Consider the following 16530-nt stretch of genomic DNA (forward strand, 5'->3'; position numbering starts at 1 on the left):
AAAAAAATTGTCGAAGAACCTAAAATCTTCTTAAAAACCCCATAAAATATATGTAGTTAAAAATTTAATTTGACCAAAATTTAAAGGGTTTTGATGAAACCCTAGCAAGCTGAAAAAATAAGCCTTAGAGTAGAATTGAATCTAAAAATCAAAAGATTGCAAAAAACCCCTAGACAACAACATTGAAGAAGAGTTGAATAGCCACAAAAAATTGTCAATCATACTTAAAGCCCTAGCTGTGCGAATAGGAGTTTAATAGAACCTACATAAAATGACATTTGCAAGAAAAAAAATACCAACGAAAAGGTCGTGTGAATAAAAATAAAATCAAGAATCAAGTTGGGAAAAAACTTAAAAAATAGTTGTGATTTGCAAAAATCACATCACAAAAACAAATGTGAGCAAACAAAACAAGCACCAAGCATGCAAGCCTCGATTATGAATTGAAAAAATGTAAACCCACATTGAGATTCAGAGAAATGACAAAAGGAAATGGTTGTAGAATAAAAAATGAATAGATAATTGGTTGTATCAACAACACAAGCAAAGGATAGATTAAAAATTGAGCAGATAGCTCATTAATCACAGATGGGAAGCCACCAAAATTTGCAAGAAAACCTTAATGTGAATAGAAGATCCACATTTTATAGAAAACTTACCTTAAAAACCTTAGCTCATGATTGAAAATATGCCCCTAGAATAAACAAATTATTTTTCAAAAAAACTAAAAAAAATTGATTGAAATTTATTTTACAAAAATAAATCTTTGTATTTCTGCTTTGATCCCATATTACCAAAGTAATTGGTAAAATATTGAATGACTGACTAGGCGATCACTTATAGATTACAAAGAGGCAAATTTTTCTTTTACAAAACAATCGTAGAATTATACACTATATATATATATATATATATATATATAGATAGATTGTACAATACTGACCATAAAATAAGGAATAATAATTATCTTATTTTGATAAAGTTTTGATTCAAATGCTAAGTAGATTCTATTATAATAATACACAATGTCATATGTTACCTTGTATTGGTCATCTTCAGTTTTTCCATGATTAGTTGAGAACCTATTCTTAGGATACTCTATAATGAGATGAGTTTTCTAGTCATTTGAGATTATGAATAATGAACAAATAGTTAATTTTTGGGATAAGGAATTGACAAGTACATTTCTCTTTCCTTCTATATATTCAATATTGAAATCATAAACTTCTACCTTACAAACCAACATTTGTTGTCTTTTACTAAGAGCTTTATGCTCCAAACATAGATTAAAATCTCTTCGAGAAGTAGCAAATATCTTTGCTTCTCGCGAGAACTTTTTCAAAACAAGAAAACTTATGGTTTTCACTTGAGAAATTGATGTTGAGAAGATCTTAAATTCTTGCTGAGAAGTTGGCCACTTCTCTGCGATAAATAGTGAACTTCTCACAATAATTTAACTACTTCTCGTGGGTGCCATTAATAAAATTAGGATGCCCCATGACTTGCCCAATCATTGTTTATTCTGCAATTTTGAGTGTCTAGAAGAGAGAAGGGTTTTGGTGAAGAGAATCTTTGGCAGCCTCGTAGATCGATTGCAAGTGGATTTGAAGTCGCCTAGTTTCTACTAGAGCTATTGGGAAGGGGAGGAGGAAGATGTAGACTACTTTCATATTGTACTTGACATTTGTATTTTCTTATCATTTTACAAAGACAATTTGCTATTTTAAGTTTTATTCAGAGTTTAGAGTCTTTGACTATCTCTGCTAGTCATTGCCATTCCACATAAGGATGTGATTTTGTTACGTATTGTATTTATATATATCTAGATCAGCTTATTTGGTTTGTTTACTCATTTACTGAATCATTATATGCATCTCCTTTTTAATTTTTATTTTAAAATTTGTATTTCTAATTAATTTTTCATTTTTGCCAATGACTTTTTTTTTTGCTTCACCGATAAGTGGCAAAGATCAAGATTTTGAACTATGCTCCAAAATATACTTCAAACTATTATAATCAATCCTAAAGACAAACTTCTGATGAATTACATATTGTTGAAATTTAGTCAATGTATGCATTATGGCAAGCATTTTCTTGTCCCAAGTGGAGTATAATCCTTCAACTTTTAGCTTCCTAATTTTGAAAGTGATAGGGTGCCCATTTTGCATCAAAACTAATCATATCCCTTCATCATAAGCATCACATCCTAGGACATCTGGGATATAAAATTGCCAAACGGTAGGACTGGGCAATTGCTTATGGTTTCCTCAATTTGTCAAATGTTTTTTTTTTCTCATTTGTCCAATTAAAAGCTCCCTTCTTTGTCAGTCTTGTCAAGGGTGTCCCAATATGGGAAAATCATTTGAGAAACTTTCTATAATAGCTACACCACCCATAGAACCTATACAATTCAATCATGGGTTTAGGTGGAGGTGAATCCAATATGTCTTGCATCTTGTCTTGATGTACTTGGACTCGCATTAAAATTCTTTAGCATATAAGGACTACACTTCCATTGTCTCCATAACTTCATCTAGCTTATTAAAGTGTTCTTCCCAATTATATATATAAGGAAGCCATTAAAAAACACTAGTATGAATTTCCTTAATTGTTAGTTAAATAAGTGTTTTAGACAAGATTGGAAACTTGTAGGTGCAATTGTATTGACCAAAAATTCATAATCGCCAAAATGGCATCAGAAAGTCTCTTGTGGATGTCATGCTCCTAAACACTTATTTGGTGGTAACCTTATCTTGGGTATAAGATGTGTGTTTTTTATAATCTTTTTGTTTAATGCTTGGTAATTAATGGACATTCTTAATGTTCTATCCTTCCTCTTTACCAAAACTATGGATCACACAAATGGACTTGAGCTTGGTCTTATATATCCTGTATCAAGTAATTCCTTCGTAGATTTCTCAATCTCATCCTTCAATTGCTTAGGGTGTCTAATTAGAGTTCTGATGCCTACTTTTGCACCTTCTAATTCAGTGGTGTGTTTGAAACGTCTACGGGGTGGCTTGCTAGGTGCTATGTTTTCGAAGACTATACTATGCATTCATGACGAAGGACCGCTTTGATACCACTAACGAAGGGTTTCTCTACCCTTACCAACTTGCAACAAAAAAACAAAACAATATGGAGACAGAGAAGACAAAATGCTTCACAAAGCATGCTTTTATTAAACTTGAAGATACTTACAAGTTCTTCAACATGAGAGAACTCCAACTTCTTACAATATAAGAGAGCTACTCCACTAAGAGCTTCCAACTAGCTTGAACATCAAGAGCTTCTACAAGAAGGGTTTACAATCAAAGAGCTTTCACTTGAAGAATTTCACCAAGAAGAGTCTTCATCCTAAGATCGTACACACTAAGATCTTTCACCTCCAAATCTTGTTTATAAATGTTCACATGCCTTACTTATTTAGTCACTTACTAGTCAAGATATTACAAACACAAACAATGTGGGATAAAAGGTAAATGCAGTTACCTTACAAAAAATACTAAATTCCAACCCAAGTACAACTAAGCACCACTATGTGGCCAATCAAAAAATTAAATTATCTTTGTGGTTCACAACAAATATTAAATGCATGATTTAAGGAACTTTCCACAAACTTCTAAACTGCCACCTACACACCTTGATAAATTAAATGACACCTTTTTCTATATATTTTTCTTTTATTCCACCTATGCACCTTGGTAAATGAAAAAGTCTTTTTCTTCAATTTTTCCATTTTAAATTTTTGTATTATTTTTCCTCCAATTTTGGTAACTTTCTCTCTCCACATTTAATTTAATTTTTTTTTATCATACCCTCTTTTATTTTGTGATGCAACATGCTCCTACATTGGACACTCGTGGTAGGAAATTTTTTGTGAACATGGATTCACAAAATGAAGTAGCTATTGCTGAAATTTTTTTCTTCTCTTCCAACACCTAGCAAGAACAAATATCTATTGCCAATTTATTTCCTTCTTTCTTCTTTTCCAACACCTAGCTGGAACAAGTATCTGCTACCGATAAAACTCCTCTACAATTATCTCTATCCAAGTATAACTCTCATTCTCCTCCAATCTTGTAGAGTCTAACACATCTATAATAAACCCTCTAAAATCTTCCTTTGCCTACCAAATATCACTTACAAGATCCTTATGTAAACCATCATCATCTTTCAAATTCATCTCAAATTCAACATACCACCATTCATAAAAAATTACCTCTTCCACACCATCATCTTTATTTTTTTCTTTTGTGTCGTCAACAAGGCATGTAACTGCTTCACTTGTTCGATCTCCAACCAAGGCATTGTACTCTTCCTCTACTACGATAGTCTTCTAATCATCTAACTCACAAATCTTATCATCTTTGTGCTCTTCCTCTTCTTTTTCATCTTTTTCAGCTTCATGCTCAGAAATCTTTTCATCTTCATCCCCTTGCTCTTCTGTTGTATTGCATGTGTTACACTCCATTGGATCTTCTTTCTTTTATGCTTTTAAACAATTGTCGACATCTCTTTTCTGATGAAGAAGTCTTCTCTTTCGCAACTCTTCTTCTAACTCATTCATTTGCTACTACAAATCCAAAAATATTTGTTCTTGCATTTTATTTCTAAACCTCCCAAGTCTAGGAATCATCATAATCCATCCAATCACAAAAGTCATCTTCTTCTTTCTCTTGTCCATAATCAAGTCTTAATAAGACAAACTATGTGCAATACACGCACCTCATGCAAACTGCCTCATAGTCAACAATCTGTCTACACAATCAAGAACTACTTCTTGACAAACTTCACCTAACCCAAGGTCTTGGTGCAAATTAACTCATAGTCGGTGATTTGTCCATACGCTCAGGAAATCCTGCTCAGATACCACTAACAAAGGACGGTTCTAATACCACTAACAAAGGACCACTCCGATACCACTTGATGAGAGCACAACTCAAGACAAAGTGAACACAACAGGAAAGGGGACTTTTATTATAAGAAGTAATATGCTAGTACATTCATTATTGATGAAGGCAAAACCCAAGACAATGTGAACACAACATGAAAGGAGACTTTTATTACCAGAAATGATATGCTAGTACATGCATTACAACAAAAACAAACTCAACTATATGCCCTGTGGGCTTACAACATAATCAGATTATGGAGAAAAACCCTTCTCATAGTACCGTCTCCCAAACTCCACAAAATTTGCCTTTACAATGCAAGAAATGACCTTGAGTAACCCAAATTAGGTTTAGGGCTAGGAATACATTTCAGAATATGCAATTTGGCATCCACCACCAAAGCAGAAGGTACTAGAAGACATGTCAAAAGTTCGTGCAAAATTAGAAGCATTTAGAAATGGTAGTCCAACCTCCAAGAGGCATAACATTTGATATGGGGCTTCGATTGACGAATTGTTCACATTTTTGGAAAGCTCTCTAAGCGCTCTCTATGTTTGAGGATCAGTTTCACTTGTCCCACATTTTTCAGAACCGTACGAGGCTGTTTAGTGCCTCAAATCTGATGGTGTAAATAAGTATTTACTTATTACACTTACTTAAGTTTACTTAGGTTAATGCATTATTTATTTATTTTGCATTATTTTATTTGTGAGACACTTAGGAGTTTGTGCATTCTTGTGAGTTGTCATGATAACATCACAGGGGTCTACACCTCTTTTAAGAAAATGTTGTCTACAACACAGGAATCTTCTACGCACATATGACACTTTGTCATTCTTATCCATTCATCTAGAATGTTGGATAAGGTGCTTAGTTGTTTTATCTTCTGGTTGTTTCTAGAGAAATTCTAGGTGCTTCATGAGAGGCCTTTATATACAGGCACTCCTAGTGTACTCTTAATGATGGCATATTGAATACATTGTCATTCTGATCATACTCTCTCTCTTTGGTCTACTGTGTGCTTCTGTTCGAGTTCTTAGTTCCTGGGTGAATTTTCCCCTTAGGCAAATTCTTACATGGTATCAGAGCAACTTGGAGATTTTCTAATCATATAGCCGTTCGAGACCACGTTTGCTTCATCACCTTAACTCGAATTCTGAGTGCTGCAGAAATTGGGAGCGTCTAGAGCCAGATCTAACCTCGCCATTGCATCCGGAACGCTGAACTGGTGAAAATCGACTATAAACACGCCTACTTTGGCCCACAGTCGACTATGAGGCAATTTTTTTTGCAAATCGGACCCTGGAGGCCTCGATTTGCAATTCGGGTATGGTCATTTGCAGATCTTTTTAATTCATTTTCCGAATTTGTCATTTTTCTCTATAATTTTCATCAGAATTATTCGGATTTAATTTCCGGCAAAGAAATTTTTTTAGTAGACCCGGGCTGTGACATCTCGGATTTGCCATTTGGAGGTATTTATATTGTGTTCACAGGGGAATTTTATTAAATCCGCTCACATCACAGTGGTCGAACAATTAACTCGCAACAAACATTCAACATTTTTCGGCCAGCCCAGAAAACCTAGCGACTGGCCCTATACTCAACCTCACCGCGGACCAAGTCCCTGCATCGGCGGCCGAACTCATTTTGCATTCCATTCGCGGGTTTAGACTTTTATATAGCGCACATAGTGCACCCACGTTGAATGTGGGACTATTCTCACAAACTCCGGCAACATCTTCATTGTATATTCCGACAAGGACGCTGGTTTTTGGTGCTTTTTTAAATCTGCGACCTGCGACACAACCTACCGCTCACAGCCACGTGCCCGTTCACCATTAGCCCATGTAGCATTTGGAAATCTACAAGTTTGCGGCAACCTTTTTTGCTTCCCGACACTTCTTTTTGGAGATTCTGACAAATAATGAATATCCGACCAAGATTCCGGCATATTTAACCGCCTCTCGCTATTTTTTACCTTCGCTTGCGGTTTCCAAATCCAGCGCCGCTGTTCTTTAATTTCGACCTCTGCACTTTTAAAAACTAGCGCCAATTTTTTTTAAACTCTCACGCAACGTTTAAGTCTCTCCACCACGTGGCATCTCTCCACTGGTCCCAGGATGTTTCCTGCGCTAGGCACCAAATCCGCAAACCGCCCAATACCCACCTGACACATGGCTGAAATCTAGCCACCTTAGCAAATAGTCATCCGCCCACTCATCATCTGAATGGATTGACACATCAGCATCCACGTCAGTCGCAAGCTGGACATGCACACATCAGCATCCGTACGTTTCGTACAGTACGAACATTGACTCAACTGCCATGTCAACCCACGACGCTAAATTTTTGCTGACGTCATCAGTATACTATCTTAAAATTGACGATCGTTTGATCGTCATTTCCAAGCATTTTACAACTATAGTGATGACCCTTTGACCGTCAAATTTATACTTGCAGTTTTGTTCCAGATCCCTCTCCAGATTGCTTTTTAGTTTGGCAACCTGACTTCGCGAGCTCATATCTCAGACATCCGTACTCCAATTCAGGTGCAATTTTTTAAAAAAATTGGGTAGAATTTCTTGAATTTTCCAGTGGTGGTGTTTTTTTCTGGTTTTGTGTACAGATTTTGCAAAAATTGTGTTTTTTGGCGACTGTACCTGCATAATCATGCGTTTTGCAACTTCAGAAACTCCGTACGGGCACATCTAGTCATTTTTTCAGGTTCTATTTTTTTTGAAAGTGTGTATTTTTTTGTCTACTTTCCAGATCTGAAGTCAGATTCTACGGTTGTGTGGACCAATTTCTCACTTTAAGAATTAGGCATTTTTCGGCATTGTTAGCTTTGATTCTTTTTCAGAATTCTTGTAAAACTAAGCCTCATAAGGCAATTGTAAAAGCAAAATCATAAAGTCCACTTTTTTCATTTTGACAAGTGGCCCATTGTAAATGCATTACTTATAAAGTGCCAAAAGCATCTTTTTTGGGGGGGTCTTTTGATTGAGTGAAAAGGGGGGGGATGTACTATGTTTTTGTGTCTCTATTTTGTGCTCTTTTCATTTTTTTGCATCATGGGTTTTAAATGTCCTCCTCTAACTTCACGCAACTATTCTTCCTGGAAAGATATTGCATGGAGTAGATTAATGGAAAAAGGATATAGTCTTTATGTTGATGGTACAATTACCAAACCTACTAATGCTAAAAAACTCAGTTATTGGCAAATTAAAGACCAACAGGTTTTAGGAGTTATTAGTAGTTGTGTACATGGGGATCTTCTCTTTCACATTGAAAATTGTTCAAACTCTAGAGAAGCTTGGGATAAACTTGAACAGTTGTATGGTAAGGTGGATGAAGAAAAGGGTTTTCAGATTGAGGATAATCTACTTCTCTTGGATCCTAAGAATTATGACACAATTTAGGATTACATCATCAAAGTCAATGAGTATAGGACACTCCACAAAGATTGTGGGAATCCCATGAAGGATGACAGGTTGATTCATCATATCCTGAACAGGTTACCTTCTGAGTACGCCAACTTTGTTTCGAGTTTTAATACTCACAGGTTGACCATGGGATCTACTTACCAGAAGCCTTGCTTTGATGGATTTGCAGACATGTTGATTGTTGAACAATCTCACTTGGTAGATTTTGGACTTCTCAAGTCATCAAAGACCAAAGCCTTGGGTGGCTAGTGATAATCACAAATCAAGTCAAGGGGGGAAAATCAACAACAACAAGAAGCAGTGGAAGTAGAAAACACAATCTGAGACCCAACAATCCTCCTCTCAACAAGGCAATACTTCTTCAAACAAGAAGGGAAGTAATGAAAAGGACAAAAAAAATTGTGCATACTGCAAAAAGCCAAATCATGATGAGCATCATTGCAAGACAAAAAGAATCGATGAGTTAGAAAATTTACTCAAGAAGAACAAGATTCAAGTGCCAGGTACTTCCAAGGATTCTACTCCAACCTCTTCGAAGGATAAAGGTCAAGCACTTATGGAAAACACAAGTTCTTCTTCAGAATGGATACTTGACTCAGGTGCCTCCTATCATATGGGTTCTTCAAAGGAAAACTTTTCTTCATTGAAGCAGTCAAAGGTACCACACATCTTCATGGGAGATGATACTAAGATGGAAGTTTAAGGGAAATGACATGTGGAAATGGAAAATGGGGAATTCAAAGATGTTCTCTACGTTCCAAATCTTAGCTCCAATCTCCTATCAGTTTACCAAATCACTCACCTTGGAGATGGTCATAAGGTTGAGTTCCTTCCAGATTTAGTGATGGTGCGAAGTCTTAAAGATGATTCATTGGTCGCAGTGGGGAAAGTCAATGATGACAAGAGGCTTTATTCCTTCTGCCACTTTGTGCCTAAGAGTCCTTCGCAAGCCTTGTGAACTCACTCTACTTCAAACATCAACTTATGGCATGAGCGGTTTGGTCACCTTGACTTCCGCTCTCTTCAGCAACTTTGCTCAAAACACATGGTCAAAGGTCTACCTAACATCAACTTTTCTAAGGGAGAATGTTCATCTTGTTCAGTGGATATGAATCTCAAGAAGTATGATAAAGGGAAGTCTTCTCGAGCTCCAGTTGTTCTTCAGCTAGTTCACATGGTTTTAGCAGGACCCTTTGCAGTGACTTCAGTCAACCAAGGCCGCTACATACTCACATTTGTTGATGACTTTTCAAGATTCACTTGGGTCTTCTTCCTTCATCATAAGAATGACTTGGCTCATAAGCTTCAAGATTTCAAGACTCATGTTGAACGCAAGTCAAGAAAAGCCATCAAGGTACTAAGGATGGACAATGAGAACAAATATGTAGCCAGAAGACTTAAGAACTTTTGCAGAATTGAGGGGATTAATCTTCAGAATTCACTAGCATTTAGTCCGCATAAGATAGATGTTGCAGCTATGAGGATTAGGACTCTCATGACCATGGCAAGTTGCATGATTAAGGCCAGGTCTCTCAATCCTACACTTGAAGTTGAAGCCATTAGCAGTGCTACTCACATACTTAATAGGTCTCCTCATCTAGCCTTAGATGGCAAGACTCCTTTTGAGGCATGGTGCAGCAGAAAACCAGTTGTGAGTCACCTTAGAGTCTTCAGTTGTCCAGCATGGGCAAACGTATCTCCCAAGAGTTGAAAGGCACTGGCACCTAGGCCTTGTACCTTCATCGGCTATGAAGACAATATGAAGGCTTATAGACTTATGGATCCCAAGACATACGAGATCTTTGTGGAGAAGGATGTTCACTTTGAGGAAAGTTCTCCCAACTTGTCCTCTACTCCTCTCTACACATCATACACAGTGGAAACTGATAGTGACACCAACGATAGTGCTTCAACAGGTTCAAACATTTGGGGTTCTGTTGACAGTTACAGTGAGAGGTCACATCAGTCCAGTCCACATGCTTACATTGCCACAGTGAAAGGTCCAACTCAACATGGTACATCTCGTCTTCCAACTCCAGCTTCAGTTCACTTGGGAGACAGACTTGAGGACTTACATCTTCTCATTGATGAAGGTGATCCTTCTACAGTTGTTGCGAGGGCTCACTCTGACCCTCATGTCCATTCTCTACATGATCAATCTTTCGAGGTTGGCATGATTGTGGATCCTTATGAACAGCAATTAGTGGAGGTCTCTTTGTCAGTTGAGGAGACAGATGGTTCAATGGAACAGGTTCAACAGACATCCTTGGCCGATCTACATTTGTTCTTTTTAGCACAGTTGTAAGGGGTGAACTTCAGCATTACTACAGGGATACTTGAGTACGTTTTAGGGCCACCATACATCTTCAAGAGTGTACCTTTGGCATTGTTTTTTCCTAAGGGGAGGAACACCATTCTGCATTCATGGACCAGCTTCTTCATCGTAGCGGCTCTCACTGGTTGGCATTCTTCTTTTGGGAGGGGAGCCTATTCTGTCTCTCTTCCTTCTCTCATTCTCTTATGTATATACTAGATGTATGTCATAATGGGGGGGGTCTTGATTACTCCATCCATGCATCCTCTTTCATCTCTCTTTTTTTTTTTTGGGGTGGAGGGGGGTTTCCCATGAGGTTTTCCCTCTTTCCCCGCTTTATGAGAGATTTGCATCTTCATTATGTACATGGGTACCTAATATGGCCTTGTAGCCAGGACCCATTATGCATCTTCATCCTAGTCCGTAAGCTTAAGGGCATTCCCCTAAGTTTCACTTAAGGGGGGGTGTTGGTGTAAATAAGTATTTATTTATTACACTTACTTAAGTTTACTTAGGTTAATGCATTATTTATTTATTTTGCATTATTTTATTTGTGAGACAATCAGGAGTTTGTGCATTCTTGTGAGTTGTCATGATGACATCACAGGGGTTCGCACCTCTTTTAAGCACATGTTGTCTACAACACAGGAATCTTCTACACACATATGACACTTTGTCATTCTTACCCATTCATCTAGAATGTTGGATAAGGTGCTTAGTTTTATTATTTTCTGGTTGTTTCTAGAGACATTCTAGGTGCTTCCTAAGAGGCCTTTATATACAAGCACTCCTAGTGTAATCTTAATGATGGCATATTGAATACATTGTCATTCTGATCATACTCTCTCTCTCTCTTTGGTCTACTGTGTGCTTGTGTTTGAGTTCTTAGTTCTTGTGTGAATTTTGCCCTTAAGCAAATTCTTACAAAACCTAACTTTGAGGTGTTCTTAAGAGGTCTCCAAGCAACTTAAAACTGCAATAACTTTCAAACCATAAAGCCTCTTGACCTGATTCTTTTTCTGGAGTGCTTGAAATTACAATTATAATCATCTCTCCAACTTACACCCTCTGAATAATCACAATTATGGCTCAATTACAAAATACCCCATTTTCTACACTACCACATATCTTGAGATGTGCTCAAAAACACTAACCCAGAAAATTAATAGTGGAACTATGAGAGTTAGAATATTTATTTGGCTCAAATGGGTATCCATAAATATAAACACATTAAACAAAAACTAACACTAAGCATATTTTTGGTTGATATAGGGTTTCCCTTACACTAGTGGATGCTCCTACATCAGACACCTAAGGTAAATTGAAAAGTGACCTTCTCACTTAATAGTTGGTTGAGGAAAACCCAAACAGGCATCGCACATCTTTGTGCCTAAATATCAGTTTAACACCAGCACTAGACTATGTCAAAATGCCAAGATGAGTTTTTAGGAATGGGGAACAAACAACCTCAATTTCGAGACGACGGGGTGATGATGATAGGACAACGATGGGACAAAGGGGTGTTGTATTGTATAAATGTAGAACTTGAAACGCTAGTTATCAAATTGAAATAATTGAACATAGTAAAATCACAACCCCAACTAGAACCACTGAACATTTTACGTAGTAGCATAGTACATACCCAATAGTAACATTCAAAAATCAAAATTCAAGTACTTATTCAGGAAACAACATGGTTGCGAGAGGGCAAAGGTGTGGGTACTCGAGTACTTGAAGTACCTAGTGCGGGAATGTCTCGTAGATGGTTACTTTGAGGTTTTGAGAGAGGTATGTCCTTGTGTTTCGCTAATAAGTATGCCTTTATCTTCTTTGTTGACACCACTCCAGAAGTAGCGTCAAATAGTCCCTTGAATATCACCTTCTTGTCATTCTCTTTAAGCTTGGATTCTATGATTTGGAAATTTTGTGTACTTACCAATGGACATCATAAATTGGATACCAAGTATGGCATTAGTATCACCCAATTCCACAATTTAGATATCATATATGATCATATGATTGCCAATGGTGATCTTTATTTTGGAACCTTAGTTATACTTGATATTTGGTATCCATCTACTGCAATCACATTAAAATCTTTATGTTTGACTATGCAAAGACCTTGTTTAGGAACCAAGGTTGATTCAATGAAGTTACATGTTGCCCAACTATCAATTAATATTGTGATCTTTTATCCTCACAAAATACCACAAACATTAAAGGAGATATACCTTAGAGTTCAGATATACTAGCAATTATACCACCTTCTCATCTTTAAGAGAAATTTCTTCTGCTTTTAGTTTTTCAACTTGGTCATTATTAAGTTCATCCTCTTCATCATTATTGGGTCTTGCTTCTATGTAATAGACCTTTTCTTTGCCCCTACAAGAATGCTTCGGTTCCCAAGGTTCTTTGCGTATAAAGCACAACTTCTTTTTTTTCCTTCTTATCCCTCTCTTTTCTTTTAGATGCAGTCAAATGCATATCATGGTATTTTTTGATGGCCTCTTGGAGAGTCTTAGGGCTAAGATCTTTGACCCAACCCCTATGAGGATCCTTTATTCCATCCATAAAAAAATACAAGCAATCACTTCACGGACATAACACTAATCAATACCAAAAGCATTTGAAATTTGTAATGTACTCTTAAATTGAGCCCTCTTTAGGGTATTTTTTAGTGGTGAATATTTGTAATTTTGTGAATTTTAAAATTTTTTTGCTAATAATCTAGCTAATAATTTAAGATTTAATGCAACCTAAAACAACACATTTTTATTAAATTCAGTTCTAAAATATTTAAAATCATTCAATACTTTATTTTATCAAAAAAATTATACTCGAAGATTCACCACAATATTCAATACATGATTAGATTTGATTCACCTAAATATTATATATTATAAAAGAAATTAAAATTAATTCACCAATAATTATCATAATTATTAGTTATTTTGGGGATATATTACCAATATTTAGTTTTCACTATTGATTTAAAATATAATGTAATTATTCTAATAATTTCCATGAGATGAAACATGTTCAATTTTGATTTGTCATATTCCATGACGATTAGCAAACTTCCTATTATTATTGAAATTCGCCAATATTTTCTACTCAAAAAATATTATTCCAAAATAATCATCAATCTAAATAATATTTAAAATAAAAAATTGAGAGATTTGCCAATAAAAATAATTTGGTTTTTCAAAATAATGAAAGATTCACCAATAATTTTTTTTTTTTTGGAGTTGGGTTTCTTAAAGTTTACCTTGGCCCTCTTGTTTTAAAAGTGTTAAACTCCTTAAAATAAAGCTCAAAATCTTTATTATTGAACCATTCAATTAGTCTTTCTATAAGCTCTATGTATGAGCCTACTTGTCTATGATGTTTTGTGACCATGTTGTACAACAATCATTCATGAGCCACTCCATCTAGTTGTGAGACCGCATATTTGATTGCTCCTTTCGTCATGGGGTTGAGTTAAAAGCATGTGTCAATTTTTTGTATCCATGCACATGTCATGGTTTTGTCTAAACCATTAAAGTTTGATAATCTTCCATGAGATAAAACATGTTCAATTTTGATTTGTAATATTCCATGACGATTAACAAACTTCCTATTATTATTGAGATTCGCCAATATTTTCTACTCAAAAATTATGATTCCAAAATAATCGTCAATGTAAATAACATTTAAAATAAAAAAATTGAGAGATTTGCCGATAAAAATAATTTGGTTTTCAAAATAATGAAAGATTCCCAATAATTTATATCATTTTCTGGAGGGGGGTTTCTTAAAGTTTACCTTGGCCCTCTTGTTTTAAAAGTGTTAACTCCTTAAAATAAAGCTCAAAATCTTTATTATTGAACCATTCAATTAGCCTTTCTATAAGTTGTGTATGAGGCTACTTGTCTGTGATGTTTTGTGACCATGTTGTACAATCATTCATGAGCCACTCCATCTAGTTGTGAGACCGCATATTTGACTGCTCCTTTTGTCATGGGGTTGAGTTAAAAGCATGTGTCAATTTTTTGTATCCATGCACATGTCGTGGTTTTGTCTAAACCATTAAAGCATGGTAGGTGAAGTTTTACTATCTTCCTCCTTAGACTTGTGTGATGATCTTGAATACCTCTTTTTGGCAAGTACTTCACTCTCAAATCCATGTAATCCTTGAGGGACATTTCTTGCTTAGTCCTCCATTCATCCAAACTTGACAAAATTGTTCTTGTTGGAGTAAGGTAAGTTTGCTTTCCTTTTGTTGTTCTACCTTTGGAGTAAAGGTAAGAATCATTCGTTCAGATTTTGGGGTATGATATTTTGAACAACCCTCATTACCTCTTTTTTCTCCCCTTTGTTGTGAATGATATTGATCATGGTTTAAGCCAATGCTTGTAATAAGTGTGTTACCTATTGTTACATATTTTGTTGTTCTACCATGAATTGATTCATTTTATCATTGAATTCTCCTCTTCTCCATGCTAATTTGCCAACCTTCATATAGGTTGGAAAGATAGCTCACTCTGATACCACTTGTTATGACCCCTTATATGATCGTTTAGGGTTTGGGACTGACCCTTTTAAATTCAAGAGACTTTTCTGTTAAACATATATTGAAAATGAATTAGGACTGTTAATTGTCATGCCAATTATCTCGATAAATTCTATTGTTCAACAGTACTTATATGAAGATGTGATTTCAATGTCTGATCACAATTTCAGGTCTGGTATATATAGTGAAAAGTAATTGCAATATACACTAATGCATAAAACATATCTTTACATATGCTGATCTATATATATATAGCTTATCCTTTTATTTTCAAAATCAAGTGTATCAATACAAATATATATTGATAAGAAGATGTCTCATGTATCTGGAAATATATGAAAACAATCTTCTACTAATCTGTGAATTGCTTATCAGATTTATGTGTTGAGTATGACTTAATGGTTGCTATGTTTTTTAGAATTATGGAAGTAATTTCTGATTCCAGCCTGATACGACTGGGTATATATGCAAATGATATCAAAGACAGATCTGAAAGAATAATATTGTTCCTGATATCTTCCTTATACTGTATGTGAATTACACTTCTATTAGTCAATCTGGTCTTGATTTCATTTCTGGTATAACTGAACAAATGGCAATATTCTCTTAATACGTGTTTGATGCCTATGAAGGCTGCTGCTTAATTTCAGAGGTCGAAACATGGATATGAAAATAAGAAATAGAAATGTTAAACAATGTCTTCAGAATGACCTTTGATCTCCGTTAATATGTCATGAAAGGGTGTGAACCCGTGTTGCCACATTTTCCTAATCAAATAATTCACAAGGTTAAAGAAATTCTAATCCTTGTAATATGCTTCGACTCAACTAATGTATCAAACATTTATTTACAATCCAATTTTACAATCTGTTTGCTTGCTGATTGGCACTAAATAATCATTCTTTTCAAAACGATGATAGTAAATGGATATTGCAGTAATTATATTGATAACTCTATCTTAACATACAATCCACCCTTCTCGTTATTATCTTCTTGGAACAATGTGATCATTACAAAAAAATTTACTGATGTAGCTGCAATTCCATGGCAAAGATGAGCATGAATAGTAAGTTGGAATAGTTCATTAGCTTTTACTCCAAGCCAAGGAGATCAAAGAAAAATTGAATGATTTGGATAGGTTGAAGGATGCATGGAAGTGCCGATGAGGTCCACAGAAATCAGCACCCATAATTGCACTTCATTGTGCACTATAGCTGATAGCCAATAGGTTGTAGCAACACCTACAACCCAACAACTTAGAAATTGTGATAACTGGTACTCACATCTTGCATTAGATTGTCTAAGATGTCAATTAGCAGAGAC

The 16530-nt window shown here is 35.6% G+C and overlaps 1 protein-coding gene across 1 annotated transcript in view; it reads right to left on the minus strand.

Annotated features, from left to right (window-relative positions):
* The window catches only part of LOC149543760 (pectin acetylesterase 3-like), a 182433-nt gene that overhangs the window by 27560 nt on the left and 138343 nt on the right, over positions 1–16530 (minus strand). The gene's annotated exons all lie outside the window — the stretch shown is intronic.

Source organism: Cupressus sempervirens, chromosome 8 (genome assembly GCF_028749045.1).
Source record: "Cupressus sempervirens isolate cs-2001-9-10 chromosome 8, ASM2874904v1, whole genome shotgun sequence".
NCBI classification, from domain to species: Eukaryota; Viridiplantae; Streptophyta; class Pinopsida; order Cupressales; family Cupressaceae; genus Cupressus; species Cupressus sempervirens.